The 20,754-nt window shown below is 43.3% G+C and overlaps 1 pseudogene; it reads right to left on the reverse strand.

Moving 5' to 3' along the window:
• Positions 1–3,472: 3,472 nt before the first annotated feature.
• Positions 3,473–12,187, reverse strand: LOC129095756 (serine/threonine-protein kinase pim-3-like; annotated as a pseudogene).
• Between the last annotated feature and the right edge of the window lie 8,567 nt (positions 12,188–20,754).

Here is a 20,754-nt window from a genome sequence, read left to right on the forward strand (position 1 = left end):
CAAATGTTTTCTTTAGTTTGTTGATGGAAGAATTACCCTTTAGCACCCTGTGGTGCAATGTCTAAAATGCTTTCTAACGTGTGACTCATCTCTCAATGAGAATTCAGAATTCATCAGCAGGTGAATGTGAGGATAAACCACTGACAGCATATTCAGGAAGCATGCTGTTAGCATTTGCTCTGCCAGTTCATTTTTTTTTTTTTTTTGTCTGTAACCAAGCTCAGTCACTAGTCTATTAATTGTTCAAAATGGCCCCTGGAGCAGTGTTGCTATTATTAAGGAAAGATAAATGACTGGTTTGTTTGTTTTTCCTTGCTTTGGATTAGTGCTCTAAGTTTTAAATACTACAATATAGAGTTTAGTTCTTTTTTGTAAAGTAGCTCATAAATGTCTACAATCCCAATGTACAGAGGTACAGTCCAATCAAAGCACATAAAGACAAAGCAAAAAGCACCACACACACCAGTTTATTCTGTGTCATTGCATCAAGTCAAGTCAATTTATTATGTGGGCTGTAGGGACAATAAATAACACATGAAAACATACAGTCGTTGACATAAACAAGCGCCAAAGGTGGTTTACACCGATGACGATAATGTCGTTTAAGCTCCTCTGGATCAGGTTTTAAGTGCTGAGCGTAAACCCTCAGGGGCTATAAACAATTTAATGAACACTGTATATAGTCGACATCACCTACCATTACCAACTTAATATACATGTCCATCAACAGAACATGACTCATCTCTATGAGATCTGGACATCTGCATCAACACAACTGATGGAGTACGAATAAACTTACTGTGCCTCAATATTAGAAAAGCATGATTGTCACTATCATGGGCTGCACTGTGGTGTGGTGGCTAGCACTGATCAGGATAAGCAGTTAAAGATAATGGATGGATGGATGGATGGATGGATGGATGGATGGATGGATGGATGGATGGATGGATGGATGGATGGATGGATGGATGTCACTATCATCATCAGCTTCATCATCCCTAAGATAATGGCACTCAACAACAACAGCAACAATGACCTCTCCTGCCATCAGGATTAAAAGAATGAAGGACTTGTATCTTATTTTGAGGTGGAGAAAATCTTGGAGACGCTGCTCTCAGACTGACAACGTTTTGGCCTCTTGGGGCAGCTGCCGGGGGTTTCCTCTGTAGCCAGGGGGTAATTTATGTCTGATTAGCTATTTGAGAAGCCAGTTTGAGATTGACAGGTGTATATACGAACTGATTGTTTCACAAGTAGCCAGCGTATGAATGCAAATCTAAGAAAATCAAACTTAAAACAAATAAAAAGAAAAATCCAAGATTGCATTTCGTACATTGCATTTCATCTCTTTTGCTCTCCACATGGACTGCTCACCTGCACACAGCCGAAGCCCACTCAAACGGGATTGATACTACTCAGACTGGATAACATGAAACCACATTGCTTGTGTCTCCCTCAGTAAGGTCAAGGTAAAGTTTATTTGTATAGCACAAACTCATGCAAAGGCATAAACACAACACAGTCGAGATTATAGGGATTATAACCCAGACGGCATGCAAATTAAATTAATTGAACAAAAAAGTATTTTGTTTGTTCATAGAAGAAGATAATGAAGGTCCTCGTCTGCAGCATTAACCCCCAACTGCTCCAGTGAAGCTGCTCAGTGGGCAACCAATCACACTGCGGTTGAAATGGACTGCTGTTAACTGTGTATTTATGTAACTGAGGGAAAGTAAGGAAGGTTAAAAAATCATATATACATAAAAAATTCGTCATGACCTCAGGTTTGTGCACCAAGCATCATGAATCTAAGCGGAGAGTCCACCTCTGTTTACATTGCAGCTTGATCTGGGATGCAACGATGGAGCCATCAATGATTATGTCATATACGATTAGTGCTCCAGTAATAAACATAAAAGAACAACAGATCAGCCAAGAAAATTAAGCAAAATGTATGAGAGCTACCAGCAGCAGGTAGTACAACTGCTTTGTTCACATTTTAGAAGTAGTAAATGATCAATGAATCCTTGAATCCTTAACCAGGAAAAGACTGCATTCACGGAAATGGATTTAGCAAAATGAACATGATTTTTTATTGTGTTAGAGCCCAAGAATACCTTCTTTTTGCATGTTTCCTAAAATACACAAGGACTTAAAAAACACACAAAGACCAATAATCAGTTAAAATGAGTCAGTTACAGAACCAGCAAACTAATTAGTGGATCTTTGCATGAAGTAAATGGTAATGGTAAATGAACTGTACTTGTAGAGCGCTTTTCTAGTCTTCCTACCACTCAAAGCGCTTTTACATTACATATCATTCACTCATTCACACACATTCATACAGTGATGACAGGGGCTAACATGAAAGGTGCCACCAGCTGATCAGGACTCTAAGTCTAACTAACATTCATACAACATCCAGTCCACACCGATGGCACAGCCTTCGGGAGCAACTTGGGGTTAAGTGTCTTGCCCAAGGACACATCTACTGTACATGGACTGCCGAAGTCATTTGTGTCAGACTTGCCCCCTCTTGTTAAAGATAGCACACATGTATTGTATATGACATAAAGAACATTGGATCATCATTTTAGTGACCATGGAATCACATCATCCTAACATTGACCATAAGCAGACGCTAGAGGCTTTAGCTCATTGCTTGGAAACAATCATGTTCCGTATAAATCAGGGAAACATAGGATTGACCCCCATGACCATCGCTCTGCATTGCGCTCATAAGACAGTGACAGCTGATGTGTTTGCCCTCCAGGTCTCCATGTCACCTGAATGAGAACTATTAATTGTCCCTATATTGGACTTTATGCCGCAAAGACACAGCCAACACAGATGCAGAAACCCAGAAAACTTGACCAATCACAGCAGACTGGGCTTTCGGAATGGGGGGGCTTAAAGAGACAGGCGCTTATACAGAGCAGTTGAACACAGGTTTATCGGGGCAAAATTATGTGTTTTTTTAACATTCCACCATGTAAACATGTTCCAGTAGAAACCAAAAATATAAGTATAAACCTGAAAATAACCATTATATATCTCCTTTAATATTTGTGTTTTGCACTGATGGCAAAACTTCTTTGTTTTCAAACATGAACTGAGACAAAGTTTACATATAATAAGTATTCATTTATTTATTACATTTAGAAATTGCAGCAGTAAAAGACATGAATAAGTACAGATAAGTAAAAAACATTAAACAATTGTATTGATGTGGACTTGTGTTAGTCTCTCCGTTTCCTGTTCTCATGGTACTCCACCATCAGATGCTTTCTGGTCCAGAAAGCAGGATTCTCAGGAGCCGCAGATTCAGCCTCTCGTGTCGTCATTGAAAACACTGCGGCATCTTTTCTTTAGCCCTGTGATGATAAAAGGTTGGAAATCATTGAAAATGAATCCAAGACAGGTTCATTTGTATAATGAAATAGTATATAACCAAATGAACAGGTGGTGTGGATTATAAAAGCCAGGGATGGAGCTGGAGCTGCTCTAAGGTGGCACGCCTCTCAGGGTCTCGGACCAGACACAACTGTAAGACGTTTTGGCAGTCTGGAAAGCAAGAGAGAGAGAGAGAGAGAGAGAGAGAGAGAGAGAGAGAGAGAGAGAGAGAGAGAGAGAGAGAGAGAGCAGGAAATAAAGGGTTTCACTGGCAGCTCAAAAAGTAGCTAAAAGTAACACAAAATACATCAATCAATTAAACACCAAATTGGTGGTGTTCACAAAAGTGTCTTGCCTTATTTTCTGTGTCTTAAATAAGATCTATCTCTAGTGGTATTAAGCTATTCAGTGAGATTTAAGAAACAATGCATAATCCACAGATTACTATTATTATTATTATTATTATTATTATTATTATTATTATTATTATTATTATTATTATCACTGATATTAGTTTACATTGGGACTATCTCTTTGGCAGAAAGTAGTTCCAAAGTCATGTGTTTGTTGGACCCACAGATTGAATTTAGTGACTATTTCACAATGCTCTGGGTTATTCACATTTTCAGAAACAGGTTTCAGTTTTGGAAAGAGATGTTGCTGTTGAGTTTTTATACAAATTTAAAAGCGCATTTTATCTGTATGGCTAGATACCACTTAAAGTACAAAAATATTGTAGTCTGCCGTAACTATTTGTCATTTTAATTAACTCACCCTTTCAAACTGTGTTCGTGTGTGTAGCTGTGTGTTCGTGTGTGTCTTACTTGTCAGATTTGAGTTGATTTCAATCCCCTGTTCAAGCAACATTTCAGTGTTAAAGGCACGCTTATGATCCAACAGGTCATACAACACTGCCCCCAGCTGCCACACTGTAGTGGGACTGGCCCTGTACTCTCGGACCAAGAACCATTCTGGAGGGGCTTTTGCGAAGGTACCTGAAATACACAACATTAGAGACTAAGAAGGAGGGAGACAGTCAGAAGTAATCAGAAATATAGCAAGAAAGACATAGAGAGAGGACGGGCAGAAGAAGACTTGTTCCAGTACTATGAGCAGAAACCAGATATCATACCAAAGTAGATATGGTAGGATCCCTTCCTCACAAGGCAACCACAGCCGAAATCGATCATTCGGGCCCGCGGGACATTAGATCGGGTTTCAATAAGGATGTTTTGGAGCTTAATGTCCCTGTGAAATACTCCATCGGTGTATATCTCGATGGCAGCATCCACCATCTGCCTCAGGATGATCTGTGATAAAGAGAGGGAGAGTGAAAATTCATCCATGTGTCATTTTGAAATAGGTGGTGCCAGAAGCATGGTGACGTAGAGATCACTGTCATGTCTGTAAGCTGAATATGCAACTACAGCCAACAATCAGTTAGCTTAGCCGGCTAAGAAATAGTGCTGTAAAGAATATATAACCAGTTTGTTATTTTTACACTGCAGTTGTTATATGGATTAAACAATCAAGATATGACGTTTTAAACTGTGACCTTTAGAGGTCCTGGTTGGTGGAACACTTTTTCCAAGCTTTACGCTAACGTAACCTAAACATTACTAATGGGGAGAGAAATATGAATAGCTGTATCAAGTCTTTGCAGGAAGCAAAGGTACTTTTTTTTTTTTAAATTGTCATATTGTTATTAAAAATAACTGCTTAAACTTTGGGTCAGATCTTTTAGATTAGATTAGATTAGATTCAACTTTATTGTCATTGCACAGAGTACAAGTACTAATACAACGAAATGCAGTTTTAGCATCTAACAACATGAGTACAATGGGATTAAATGCTGGATGCGCTAAAGAAATTCAAAACAGCTCAGAACATAAGGATTTATGGGTACAAGAGGATCAGTTAATTTTTCATTCTTGGTGAGTCTCACATAACCAAACGCAGTGTGCAGTGCTCCATCTATCTCTTCATGTGTTTAAGATGCTATGATGGCCAGACAATGTAAATTATGGCACTTCAATTTTAACAGATTAACTCTTTCAGCTGTGGGTTGAACCACATGAAACAAGCTTGAGGAGGTGTTGCAGCATAACTCTTCAGTGCCTTAGCCTCATCTTCCTGCAGGTGGCCTCCTTTGTCCTGCGGTAATTGTAGAGATCCATGGAGGGGGATGGTCTCTCCATAACCAGGATGAGGTCTTCCACCAGATCATAGCAGTCCAGTAGGGAGATGGCTGCAGATCTGCAAGCACTTACTGCTTGATAAAGGGGACAGCAGGATTATGTGACAGTGAACAGAACAATAGAAAATCATCTACAATCTGATCCAACCTTGCAATAAATAAATTATTTTAATGAAGCTCGCTATTCAGTTTCTGTTGACACATAGAGGCCTATGATACAACCGGCGCAAACTGAAGCACTGCGCAGCTAACTTTCAAAGCGATGCAGTTGTCATTTTCACCCGAGCACCCAAGTTGTTTAGGTAGCGAATGCACTTTTGCTTATCTATGTTGTCTACGTGTTGGTCTTTAAATAAGGTGCTAATTTGAACAAAAACACTAAAGTTTAGGCAACTTGGTGCTTTGCATGTGCATGTTTATTTCCAAACCCCTGTTTACTCCTAATTTAGTTCACCAAAGTAAAATAAAGAGGAAACAGGAAGAAGAAAAATAGCTTGGACAAAAAGAAGAGGACAAACTAAATCAAATATGACCTAAATACAACATAAATTAAGAAGCATAATTTCATTTTTTTAAAACTTTGTTAGACTTGATGAAACTTCCGTTTGGAATTATGAATCAATAAAAAACTGCCCAATTCAAGCATCATTTCGCTTCTATGTTCAGCAGGATACAACATGAACACCATTTTAACACAAATTTTTCATCCAAATATACACGCCCGCGTAAGTCATTCAGCTGCCACCCACCCAAACCATTTTTTTTTCAGTTTTAGCAACCCGCACCTGCATAGACATTTCACTCCCCTTCTAATAGTCCCTCTAGGCTATGTAGCTTTTTAAATTATTGATGTATGAATGTTTTGATTTACGATTAATTGATTCGAGAGGCTGCTTTCAGTAATTGTAAACGTTCCCATGGGATCAATAATGTCACTGCAGCAAATATGGAGGGACGTGTAAGTATCAGGAATAAAATATGTACTCATAAACTTGACACAGGAAACAGAACTACCGGAAGCACCGACCAATCAGAGCAGACTGGGCTTTTTCAACGGGGGGGGGCTTTAAGAGACAGTTGCAAAAACGGAGCGTTTCAACAGAAGATGAATACAAGTTTATTCAGACATCATGAGAAATTTAGCTTTAAAGCATGTAAATATGTTCGAGTAGAAACCCATAATACAATTATAAAATGATGATAATATAATATATAATAGTACTGAAAGTACCTGAAAGTAAGCATAATATGTCTCCTTTAAGGGATTCATTATCTATTCAGTGCTCATTTTTTTGATGTGTTTGGCTCACACATTTCAATGGCTTGTTTATTCCAGTAAATTACAGAAACGGTAACATCAAGAAAAAAGGTTGCATTTGTCAGACAGCGCTGTGCTGCAGTATCTACATTGATTTCAGAGCTGTGAAATCCGGCAGTCAGAAAAACAGGGGGGAAATCCCTTCTCACACAGCTCTTGTTTTCTGTGTCAACACCCGGCGATTACTTTAACTTGTGTGTGCATTCACCTCTGGTCCACCCCCTACAGATCTACGCTTCATGGAGCAAAAGAAAGAAAAGAACTACCAGGAGTGTTACATCCCGGCTGGGGCGGCTGTGGCGTAGTGGAGAGCAAGGTAGTTCTCCAATCAGAGGGTCGGTGGTTCGATACCCGGCTTTGGCAGTCGATGTGTCCTCGGGCAAGACACTTAACCCCAAGTTGCTCCCAAAGGCTTGCATCGGTGTGGACTGGATGTTGCATGAATGTTAGTCAGAGTCTGATCGTGGCACCTTGCATGGTAGCCATCAGTGTGTGAATGGGTGAATGATATGTAATATACTACTGATTGTAAGTCCATCCATCCATCCATCTCCTTCCGCTTATCCGGGGCCGGGTCGCGGGGGCAGCAAGCTAAGGAGGGTCCTCCAGACGTCCTTCTCCCCAGCAACACTTTCCAGCTCCTCCTGGGGAACCCCGAGGCGTTCCCAGGCCAGACGAGATATATAATCTCTCCAGCGTGTTCTGGGTCTACCCCGGGGCCTCTTACCAGTTGGCTTTCGGTCACTACCCAAAGCTCATGACCATAGGTGAGGGTTGGAACGTAGATGGACTGGTAAATCGAGAGCTTTGCCTTTCGGCTCAGCTCCTTCTTCACCAAAACGGTCCGGTACAACGCCCGCATCACTGCTGACGCTGCACCGAACCGCCTGTCCATCTCCCGCTCCATTTTACCCTCACTCGTGAATAAGATCCCGAGATACTTGAACTCCCTCGCTTGGGGCAGTGACTCACTCCCAACCCAGAGGGTGCAATCCACCGTTTTCCGGAAGAGAACCACGGCCTCAGACTTGGAGGTACTGACTCTCATCCCGACCGCTTCACACTCGGCTGTGAACCGCCCCAGTGCGTGCTGAAGGTCACGTTCTGAAGAAGCCAACAGAACCACATCATCTGCAAAAAGCAGGGATGCGATTCTGAGGTCCCCAAACCGGACACTCTCCTCCCCCCGGCTGCGCCTTGAAATCCTGTCCATGAAAATCACAAACAGGATTGGTGACAATGGGCAGCCCTGGCGGAGGCCAACACGCACTGGGAACAAGCTCGACTTTATGCCGAGTATCCGGACACAGCTCTCACTTTGGTCATACAAGGACCGAATGGCTCGTAGTAACGAACCAGGTACCCCATATTCCCGCAGTACCCCCCACAGGACTACCCGAGGGACACGGTCGAAGGCCTTCTCCAAGTGCACAAAACACATGTAGACGGGATGAGCAAACTCCCATGCACCCTCCAACAGACCTGCAAGGGTAAAGATTTGGTCCGCTGTTCCACGTCCAGGACGGAATCCGCATTGCTCCTCCTGAATCCGAGGTTCGACAATCGGACGGAGCCTCCTTTCCAGCACCCTGGAGTAAACTTTCCCGGGGAGGCTGAGCAGTGTGATACCCCCAGTGTGATACACACTCTCCGGTCCCCCTTTTTGAAAATGGGAACCACCACCCCGGTCTGCCACTCCACAGGCACTGTACCCGACTTCCATGCGACAGTGAAGAGACGTGTCAACCAAGACAGCCCAACAATGTCCAGAGCCTTTAGCATCTCTGGTCGAATCTCATCCACTCCTGGCGCTTTGCCGCTGAAGAGATTTTTAACTACCTCAACGACCTCCGCCAGGCATATGGACGAGTCTTCCCCTGAGTCTTCAGACTCTGCCTCTTCCACAGATGACGTGTTGGTCGGGTTCAGGAGTTCCTCAAAGTGTTCTTTCCACCGCTCGACAATATCCCCAGTCCGGGTCTGCAGTTCTCCCCCCCTGCTGAGCACAGCCTGAGAAAAGCCCTGTTTCCCCTTTCTGAGTCGTCTCACGGTTTGCCAGAACTTCCTTGAGGCCATTCGAAAGTCCTTCTCCATGGCCTCGCCGAACTCCTCCCACACCCGGGTTTTGCCTCAGCAACCGCCGCAGCTGCAGCCCTTCTGGCCAACCGGTACCTGCCTGCTGATTCAGGAGACCCTCGGCCAACCAAGCCCGAAAGGCCTCCTTCTTCAGCTTGACGGCCTCCTTCACCGCTGGTGTCCACCAGCGGGTTCTTGGATTGCCGCCACGACAGGCACCGATCGCCTTCCGACCATAACTCCTAGCAGCAGCTTCCACAATGGAGAATTTGAACATGGCCCACTCAGATTCCATGTCCCCAGCCTCCCCCGGGATGCACGAGAAATTATTCCGGAGGTGGGAGTTGAAGACCTTGCGGACAGGATCCTCAGCCAGACGTTCCCAGTTCACCCTCACTACACGTTTGGGTTTACCGGGTCTGTCCGGCAGCCTCCCCGCCACCTGATCCAACTCACCACCAGGTGGTGATCAGTTGACAGCTCTGCTCCTCTCTTCACCCGAGTGTCCAAGACATACGGCCGCAGGTCTGATGACACAACTACAAAGTCGATCATAGACCTTTGGCCTAGGGTGTTCTGGTACCAAGTACACTTATGAACCTCCCTATGCTCAAACATGGTGTTTGTTATGGACAGTCCATGACTAGCACAGAAGTCCAACAACAAAGCACCACTCGGGTTCAGATCGGGCAGGCCGTTCCTCCCAATCACACCCTCCAGGTTACCCACGCGAGCGTTGAAGTCTCCCAGAAGAACTATGGAGTCCCCAGTCGGCGCCCTTTCCAGAACACCACCCAAGGACTCCAAGAAGGCCGCGTACTCCGAACTGCCGTTTGGTGCATAGGCACAAACAACAGTCTTTCCTCCTGCGATTCCCAGTCGCAGAGAGGCGACCCTCTCGTTCTCCGGGGAGAACTCCAGAACAGCGGCGCTCAGCCGAGGGCTTGTGAGTATCCCCACACCCGCCCAGCGCCTCTCACCTTGGGCAACTCCGGAAAAGGAAAAAGTCCAGCCCCTCTCCAGGAGTTTGGTTCCAGAACCGGTGCTATGCGTGGAGGTGAGCCCAACTATATCTAGTTGGTAGCGTTCCACCTCCTGCACCAGCTCCGGTTCCTTCCCCGCCAGAGAGGTGACATTCCACGTCCCTAGAGCTAGTCTGTGATGCCGGGGGTCAGCACGCCCAGGTTTCCGCCCCAGCCTGCCGCCCAGCTCACATTGCACCCGACCCCAATGCCTATCCCTGCGGGTGGTGGGCCCACAGGGTGGCGGCACGATGTAGCTTTTTCGGGCTGGGCCCGGCCGGGCCCCATGTGCCAAGGCCCGGCCACCAGACGTCGGCGGCTCCCCTACCAGGTCTGGCTCCAGGAGGGTGCCCCGGTTTCCCTATTCCGGGCGAGGTGCCACAACCTTGTATCGTCCGATTCATTGAGGTTTTGTGAATCGCTCTTAGTCTGACCCCTCCCCCGAGACCACTTTGCCTTGGGAGACCCTACCAGGAGCTATTGCCCCCGACAACACAGCTCTCAGGATCACTGGGGCGCTTTGGATAAAAGCGTCTGCTAAATGACTGTAATGTAATGTAATGTAATCCCTCTTTCAGGCTGGCCAAAGAGGCCTTGACATAGGGATCAAACAGTCAGTTCTTATACTTTGTTCGAAAAATGATGTATCAAACTCACCTCTCAGACATTTCATGGTGTTAAATCATATAACACAAAAATGGCTTTTTAGCCCATTGTCATCCCTATGATCACACACACACATACACTCTCCCGCTCAAAGCATCGTTCCTTTTGTTGTTGCAAAAAGCACAAAAGTATTCAACAAACTACTTTTTGGCATCAGCTCTTCACATCAAAGGAATCTATTCGCAAATGCCCTCATTCATTGCATGTTTCAAATTCAGTAAAAGGAAAATAATATTGCACGTCTCAATGTGCCCATTGAGCGGTACCATTTGCCAATGTAGCAGGCTTAGCCTTCATTCCTACCCAATCCCCTCCTGTTTGTGTCTCACCTAAAGGTTTTCACTTTGACACTAACAGCTGGTGAAAGACCTGAAGCTGCCATTGAAGCCTATATCCCCAAGGTCTCCCAACACCATAGAATGCTTATGAATGCTTACATTTCGAGTCAAACTTGTTTGATGAGCTGCTGTAGCTGGCGAGCTAAAAGTTAACTTGCTAGTTGACCATGAGGCCCAATAGAGCTCCCCCCTATTTCCTCTCTAATTCCTTCTCCCTGGCCTTTTGTCCACCATTGTAATCCACTTTGTTCAATAAAAAGTTATTGAAGAGGTTCACACATCAGATATAAAATAGGAGTAGATCAGACATTCCCATTCAAATCAGCACAGCAGGAAGGTCATTGCTCCACCGAGACACTCTTGTCAATAGCGAACTAACTAGCTAACCTAGCTAGTTTGCAAGCTTGCTAATACCCCCATGATATAATGCTACACTGTTTACAGAAGATGTACAGAATAGCTGCCTGGTCACCAGTACCAGTGCTGGTCTAACGGTCCCTCCGCCTCACTCCCCGTCGCTCAAATAACAATGCAAAACTGTTCGATGTCCCTTATGTTTCCATATTTAATGGTTTACACAATTATTTAAAAGGAGGGTTATTAAAAAGTGAATGATGCAACACGGCTAATAGGCTATGCAGCGTTCTCTATTTTGGACTCATGTCTCTCTTTCCTCTTATATGGTCAGCACTGTTAAGTCAGCTTAAAAACTTTTTCAAAGGCGCAAATTTGCGTGTCAATGTTCACCAAAGTTAAGGTCAACGCAGAATATTTGCGCAGATTTATTTCATTTCCTCAAGTGGATGCACTAATTCCATTGGAATTCACTGAAATGTCGTCATTTGAAATCCTGTCGTTACCAGGCCTAAAACCAGAGGAACAGTACACATATGTAACTGTGCTTGGATTTAGCTTGTAGTCTGTTGCCTGTTTTATTGTGTTCCTTAGCTCTTTTTTCAGATCACTTCACTTTCAGCCTTGTGTGTTTTCCCTGATTACTTTCACCTGTCCCTCGTTAGTCCTGCAGGCACCAGACCTCGTGCTCACCTGTTCCCACTTCACAATTAGTCAGTCACTATTTATTCTAGCCCAGCTCCTTTGTTCATATGTCATTGCTGAATGAAGCCTTGTTTTCCTGTTGTCCGCCTTCTTTCCTGGTATTAAGCGTACCTGCCATTGCGCCTAGCCTTAAGCTTTGTTTTCAGTGATCAGTATGCCTAGTTTGTCTTGGATAAACTTCTGTCATCTGTTTTCAATAAATCATTGAAACTCTCCCTGCTGCCTCCTCACCTCTTCATCTGTGTTTGGGTCTAAAAACCTGCCATTACTGCCACATCTCCCAGGCCACACTCAATAAGTTAACTGATTAAGATCCCATCAAACAAAGTAACAACATTTCCTTGCTCTGCACTTGGACAAGAAAGCTGTGTGTGTTTTTATTACTGACTATTATAAGGAAGACAAACAAGGGTGCTCTGTTAGTTGAACCTACTATTAAACCCGCTCTTTGCATCCCATCTCTACCTCGGTAAACTAAAGCCAGTTAAAACCAATGTTCAGTGATCACGCTGCAGTGACTGCTGGATCATCACTGTCTGACACATGCTGGCTTTAGTAGACACTATCCATGATATATTGCCTCATTTTAAAAAGTCTGGACTCTGAATGTATTATCACTTTTTGATGAGCGTAAAGAAGACTGCACAGCGTCCTTGATACATTTTTTGGGCTTCAGGGTTGCTGCCTCTGCAAAGTAGCTCAAGGTGCCCGAGTGAGTGGAATAGACTGTTTTCCTCTGAGGCTGTTTTCTGTCTTCATTTTAAATTAAACATTCCCTATCCGTCTCATATATTCGCCTATGTATCCTCGCACACAGGTGCTCAGACTGTAGACTTGTGAGGAATTTGCTCAATCTTTGATTTATTCATGCCCCACTGCTCAATATGTGGAAAGTGGAATAAAAGTAACAACATGCCATTTTTGGTCTCAGCCTTTCATTCCAGTATCAGATTCATGAACTCACGTTCACTGCATGGTCTTGGATAGTTCAGTTTGTAAAAATGTCAGATTCCTTAGAGACAGACACAACCAGAACTAAAAACATGTGTTTTATGAGTTTGCCGCATACATAATACCGTCGGCCTTTTCCACAGAATACATTTTTACCTGTTACAGTAAGCAAAGCACACACAACTTTTTGAAGGATTTAATTTAGCTGTTTTAGTTTCATGGTCCTGGTGTTGTTCATGCTGACTCACTTCACACTTATATAGAATAGAACTGAGCCTTTGTTGTTGTGTTAGTAATATTAATAATGACTAAAAAAGCCCTTGGAGAGCACAGACCTCCGCAAATTTCCATAAATGAAAATTTAATGTGTGTGTCCACCCCGTGATTCAGATCTGCTCCAAAACTTTATCAGGATTTCTTAGGCACACACTTCAAATTTTTACCAAGTTTCATTAAAATTGGGTGTGTTATTTTTCTGTAATCCTGCTGACCAACAAACCAATCAACAAAGCCAACCGAAAACATTACAGATCATTGTCAGGTGTGTCTCCTTCCACCCTCCCAAACATAAGAAGAGTTGAATCTCCCTCAGTTGTCCCCCCCGGGCTCCATACAGTCAAGATGGCGGCAAAGAAAACCTGAATTTTTTCATCCTGTGTCAAGTCTTATTTTAGTGGATCATAACATATTAGGTATAGATTTATGTTAAAAATGGGACCAAACTTTTCTATTGATTGATTCTATTTTTGAGCCACCACAAAGTCCAATATGTTTTTAGCCTTTTGCTAGTTAAGCAGTTGTTGATCCCTTGCGTCCCCTACCGGCTGGTTAAGAGGAGTCAGGAATCAGTCAATGATGGTATAAAATGAAATAATAAAATAAAATAAAAATTTGAATCATTGCATCCAGGATCCTTGAGCATAAAATCATAAATGAGCACAATATCAGGTTGGTGGGCCCTTTAGTATATGCAAAATTAGCTGTGGACAGACACACACACACACACACACACACACACACACACACACACACACACACACACAAGCGAACGTATGATCCAAGAGCCTTGCAAAGATAATAAAAGTTCAAATGGATATAAAGGACCCAAAAGTATTATAAGAAATAGAAAGCAATAACCTTAAGAAAATGAATATGGGTTTTGTTCTTCTGTTCAAATGTTATCTGTTTCCAGTGCTCTTTTGTTCTTTTTCCCAGCCAGTTAGCTTAGCTTAGCATAAAGACTGGAAACAGGGGAAACAGCTAGCCTGGGGTTAGGGTTAAAGGAAACAAAATCATCTCCAAAGCTCAGACATTTTAATATTTGTGTAAAAACGTAAATTTGCTGTTTCCTGGCTTGTAGTAGCTGCCAGGCAACCCAAAATGCCAAACTATTGCTTTAAATGACCAATCAATATCAAAGAGTAACATGTTGGTATCAGAAGTGAAGTGCCAGAAAAAATATTCAATAACCTTAATTATCAAATAACCCCTTCAGGTTTTCACTTAATTTCCTCCGTTATTGAAATCCGATGAGCCTCAAGCTTCTGATTCGCTATCATGGCTGCCCAATGTCTTCTGATACTGCATCCGACCAGGCCTTTTTTTCCCCCTGTTCCTTCTGGACACAAACAATATGTTGTGAACCTGTCAGGCAAGCCACTCAGAGGAATGCAGCTGCGAAAGAAGCAGATGGGAGTAGGGTAAGGAAGCGGAGAGGCGCCATTTATCTTCATAAGACCCTCATTCCGTCGGGGTTGGAGCAGGCAGAGGAAGAGGAAACATATAGGATAGGGAAATGAAGGGTGGAGGGAACGAGGAGGGGCAGAGAGAGATGTGGGTTATCTGTAAATGTTGCAAACTGAGATCTGTGTCAGTCCGCCGCTGCCGATGGAAGGTCGCAATCGTTGTCAGCTTGCCGTGCATCTGCATCTCCATGGGTATGGGGAGAAAATAATGCTGCATAGGTGGGAAGGAAGTGATGGATGAGGGAGGGAAGTATAGGGAGGGAGGGTGTGATGCATGGGGACCAATGGAGGGGGGGGGGCTCAGGAGAAAGGGCTAGGCATGCAATGTAATTCAAAGTTATCTTCATATTTTAAATATATATGATGATGCATCTTGCAAAATATAATTAAAAGTGTACAATAAATGACCTTAAAGTAAAATTATTATAATTTAATTATTTTACAACGCAGAATAATCAAGTGTATGCTGTGAACCTACTGCATATACAGACTAGTGCAGTAAGTGTCCACAGCCATGGTGGCTTCTCTGTGAAGCTGTATCTAAGCTGAACGATAGCTCAAAGGCACGTGGTGTACATTCACATGAGGACATACACCACCATAGGATCTGCTGCTCCTGATACACCATACTCCAAACACCCAGCCTGTATGCATCACATGCTGAACATCTGAAGCAGGTACATGAATGGCTAATCATAGGTAGCTGAGGGGCTACAAGGCATTCCGGTAACAGCTCGAGCAGCATGGCTGGCAGCAGGCCGGTATGTCTCCAACCATCATGAAATCATTTGTTTTTTCGCTATGGATTTTTATGTAACTTTGTATTAAGTACCAAGGGCTACAAATCCTGACACGCACTATACATCTGCCCTTACAGCAGCTTATGTGGAACAAGCTTCAATATTTGTGCCTTTCAAACCCCAGTGCTCCCATGTGGGAGACGAAGGATCTAGCAGCCGGCCAAAGGGTAATCCCCACCTCCCAGACGAGCGGGATATGTGGCTTATGAGTCTTCAGGCAGGGCTGCTACTCTGGCTGGGGAAAGCTTTTTCCTTCCCTGTCAGCCTGCTGCTGTGAGCCCACGGTGACTGCTAAGGGGTGGGGGAGGAGGGAGGAGGAGGGGGTGGTCTAATCAGGAGACCATGGGTGATGTGAGACAAGAAGAGCGTGCTCCGAATAAAACCAGGTCCAAGGCGGCTGCGCTCTGCTGTCACAGTCTGGAGGAGGGAGGGAGAGAGAGGGAGAAAGGAGAGGTAAATAGGCAGGGAGAGGCACAAGGGACAGAGTCAGAGAGGTTTAGTGAAAAGAGATGAATTAAAAACAATAGGGAATGGGTGAGAAAGACAAGAATGGTAGCAATAGTGAAGACGAGGTGAGAGAGAGGACGAGAGTCTCCCTCAGCTCCAGCTCCACCACCTAGAGAAGAGTGTATTTGAATATCAGGGAGAGTGCACAAACCAAGGAGGAAAAGATGAAAGCAGGGATTTTTTTCATAAAACCATCTGATATGACCATGCTCATGTACACCTGCAACCCAACAATGGCTTTAGGAATAATATTCTGCCGTTTTGGCAATATATGCTAGGCTTAAAGAGGACATATATTATTTTTGGGACATGTTTACGTGCTTTAATGTTCAAAAACCACATTTTTTTTCTCATACAGTCAGTCTGAGTATACCTGTATTCACCTTCTGTCTTAAACAAGTAGTTTTAAGGCCTGTCTCTTAAAGCCCCCCCTCCTTGATAAGCCCAGTCTCCTCTGATTGGCTTGCGAGAAAAGCATGGCACACCTTTGCAAAGGTAGTGCTCGCTAGTTTTCCTATTGGGGCAGCCCCCAGAAAACTGACTGTGTGGTGCGGTAGTACTGCATAAACCCAAATGTATGTGCACAAGCTCTGAAGAATAAGCTGGTGGTGCTGAAATGTGAACATTTGCTGACTCTCAGTGGCGCATTGGTTGCCTACGGCTGGCCTAAACACCCGTCTCTGACACTAAAGCCGTGGAACAAGGCGAGCAAAGCAGTGGTGAGTTATCAACATGGAGGTTTCATGGTGCTGCTTTGGCCTTTTGTGTGTTTTTGCACTGCCAGTGTTGACTTCACAGCTCAGTACCTTTTTGTGCTAAGTGTGTTGGATCAAATCCTACCCTGGAGGCACTCGTTTCTATATTGTAGGGTTTGGCTCCATCTTGTGGAGGTTTGAGGGAAAATAAGAGTCCTCACTGTGCGGCAAGTTAATAATGAAAAAGAGCAAAGTGAAAAGAAAAAGGGTGATAACCATTGATTTTGTGACAGGGGTAAAGGAAGCAGTACCGCTTTGGGTCTTAAAAAGCAACATGGTTCAATTTCAGAATTAAAGAGCTGATCTCAAACAGGTTTTTATCTCCATCTTAAGACATGTAATCAAAGAAACCTTCTTCATAGGATACATGTATGTTGTTTCTTTTATCTTCAGAGACTTCCACCAGGGGGAGAAATTGCTCCATAGCAGTTGTGTTAGATTCAAGTTCGTCTCTTCTCTCCGGAAAGCTGAGTCTTGCTCTCTTACGTAACTTTACGATGCTCTGTGGGTTCGAGCTGCACAGTTCATTAACACAGGAACCATGTGCCAGTGCCAGATTTAGCACATATCCCATTACACATTATGATATTATATGAGGAGTGTGGCTTCTCACACTCTTCTGTCTCCGTCATGTATGCTCAAAACTCTTTTGTTCTGCTATTTTTAAGAGAATAACACAGACACACACCCGATTCCCCTTTCTGTCACCTCAAACACACTCATAAACAAGCTTCACACACGCTAGACTTTTTCCACTGTGGCACCAGAGAGACCAGTTTAATCACCCTGTCACCACCACTTGTTCTCTTTCTTCCTCCCTTTTTCTCTCAGGACACAACTTTTCTCCGCACGTCTCAATTTCATGCTCCCATTTGGATAATTGCATTAGAATTACGTTACGTAACGTGTATTTCTCCACGTCTCCCAGTGTGTATTTGTGTATTTTAAAGTATATGACCTTAGTATCATGTAATTTGGTTCGTGTGTCCTTAAAAGAAATACCAGCAGTCTGTTTTTATGTGAAATGCCATACTGCCAGACTGCCAGAGCCCCATCGGGGTGGACCAGACCAGGCAGCGGGGCACTTGCTCACTCCTCCCCTTGAAAAAACAAACTCTCTTACCATAAAACACCTGTCGCCTCCCCCTCCTATATAGACTTCTCCCCCCTCCCTCTGCCTTTGCGTCTTCCTCTATGGTCTTTCTTCTCTCTCTCATTTTCTCTCACCACCCCCTTACCTACTTTTATTCACTGTTACTTCCTCTGGACGTTTCCTACATCAGCCCTTTCTCGTAAAGCAGTGACTCCCTTGATGTTTTTGCGTATCGTGTTGCACTTCTCAGGTGACGGGCCATGTGAGAGAAAATGGCACAATATCATGCAATTCGTGCTTCTGACATCACTTAGTCTCCCAGGCTGTGTATTTTTTGCTGTCTTCATATTGTCTGTCAGTTTACTTCACTGCTGTTCCTTCAGGGACAGTCTGGGGCCAACTCACACTCCGCTCACCTAATTCAATCAGTGTTTTGAGTGTTTCCATTTTCTTCCATACAATATTTTTACTCAACAAAACATCAGAGGGAAATACTGTTCTTTTTGCTGATGTACATTTATTTGTCTGAAGAAGTTACAAGTTATTTAAATTACGATTTTACCAGCACAGTCTCATTCCAAACTGGTCAAATACCAACACTTGGTCTGTTGCCCTAAGCTTCAAAGTGTGGCACGATCCCAATCTCCACACTTACGGACTCACAGACTTTGAGGCGCGTTCCCTGCAAAGTCTGTGAGTATTTAGTTCTATACTTCTGTCAAATCATGGAGTGTTTGAGGGCTCTCTCGCAGACATTTCGAGCCCTTTATGAACACTTTCCGTAAGTCCACATTTCTGCAGACTTTGCCCAAGGGAATTACCCAGAGTTCATAGAAATGTGCCGAATAAACACGGCGTTACACGTGGAAGCGTGGAATCCGGAGACATTAAAAAAAAAAGGTAAAAAAAGAGGACGGCACATGGGTGTTCTACACTCTTTGGTTCAGCCTGGCATTATAAATTTACACAGAAACATTAAGGATTAAAGATGGTACCTAAAAACACATGAAAGCAGAGGAATGCAAGCAGAGACTATATAACACTTTATTCATTTAATTTTGTTATTGAAGCTGTTTGGACAAAAACAAGTAGATTGTTTGACAATTACCACTTATCTGGATAAATCAGGGAATGAAAAGCAGAGAAAAACGTACCAACAATTGTACATAACGTGATATGTCGTAACAAAATGCTGTCACATTTCTTATTTACACCATTTCAATCCCGTACAGCCTCTCATAGGTCAACCCTCAACCCTTTAACAGGTGACATCAGTAAAGTCCCTTAGGGTTAAGGGTTTAAGGCTTTAGGGGACACTGGGATTGGGCCTATAATGCTCCCGTACCCCTCTCACATCGGTTTTAGACGTGTCAGTGAAGGTGTATCAATGTAAGCTTGATGCATAGTGTTTTCTTTTGTAAAATTAGCTAAAATGTGTCCATTAGTGAGCTTTCGAGGTGCTTGTAGCCCAATTTTTGTTACATTTGGACAGAGCCAGGAAAGCTGTCTTTGTGCTAAGCTAAGCTAACCGAGCGCTGCGGCTGTAGCTTCATGTTAAACAGACATACTGTATGAGAGCGGTATCCCTCTTACCATCTATGATTGCTTTAAGTAAAGGTACTGAATCTATAAATCTATAAACACTGAAAACTATGATTACATGTAAGAACTTTATTGGGGCAAAACTTTGATACACTTCCTGATTGAATTAAGAGTACATTTGCCCCGACTGTGACTCAGACTCTGCTTTGAATCCCAGGATAGACTGGCCCATGTAAAATAATGTATCATTTAATACAGTGTTAAAACAATACAGACGGAATAAACATAACCAGCTTCTAACAGACCAGTGCTTACATACAGTGAATTATTTCCCCATCTGATAAACGACAGGCTTTCTTCACACAGGATTGGTTTTACATCTCTGATTTCCTCTCGTTCGGCATCAGGGAAGAAGTTGAAAGCAGAAGAAGCGGTCACAGGACTTTCAGAACTCCCCCTGTACCATGACCACCGGAGGATTAAAATAGATGGGCCATGACTTTGTCTCCTCGGTCACACCATTAGAGCGATGACTGACAGCTTCCTGAGGGGCTTTCCTTTTTTAAATTGAGTCATGACTCCTCTAATGTGTTGTTCAGTGAAACAGTAGTCGGACAGGTAGCTGCAGAACAAAGATGAATGTTGGTTGTGAAAGAGGACTACCCAGCCAGTTTGATTTGTTTAAAGCTAAAGTAGATTCAACAAAGGGAAATAATGGCTGAACCCAAGTCAGTTAGAGAGAACAATAATGTAAGTCTGACATTTTTCTGACTCTGTTATGTACATATGATTAATAGATAAGTATTTTTTTTTTTACATTATTCGCTTTCTTGATGAGAGTGAGATGAGAAGTTCAATACAACTCTTGATCTTTTCTCAACAAGAAATCAAGAAATCAGCATTCCAAAAATGTTAAAGTCTTCCTTTAAGAATGGTTGCTACCTCGGCAACGGTTTTGTATCATTTTTTTGCCTGTATGTTGGCAGGTTGAAGACGGAATCCCACTTTAAGGAATGGCATTGATCTTGGAATAATCTTTACTGATTGAAAGGCTCTTTGTTTTTGTGAGGACTGAAATCAAATCAGTGAATCATATATTTTGTGAACCTGCCATAAGGCTGGAGAGAGATTTAGTCCAGGGGAGGAACAGGAAAGATGAACAGCTGGGAATGTTTACTGTGTCTGTACCTGATATTCATCTCTATCTCTCCTGAGAGTTCATGTTGTGGCGACTGAATTAAGACTTTTGTCACATGGAAGAAGAAGCCTGTCCAAGTCATGAAAAAAAGTCT

Source organism: Anoplopoma fimbria, chromosome 9 (genome assembly GCF_027596085.1).
Source record: "Anoplopoma fimbria isolate UVic2021 breed Golden Eagle Sablefish chromosome 9, Afim_UVic_2022, whole genome shotgun sequence".
In the NCBI taxonomy this organism is placed as follows: Eukaryota; Metazoa; Chordata; class Actinopteri; order Perciformes; family Anoplopomatidae; genus Anoplopoma; species Anoplopoma fimbria.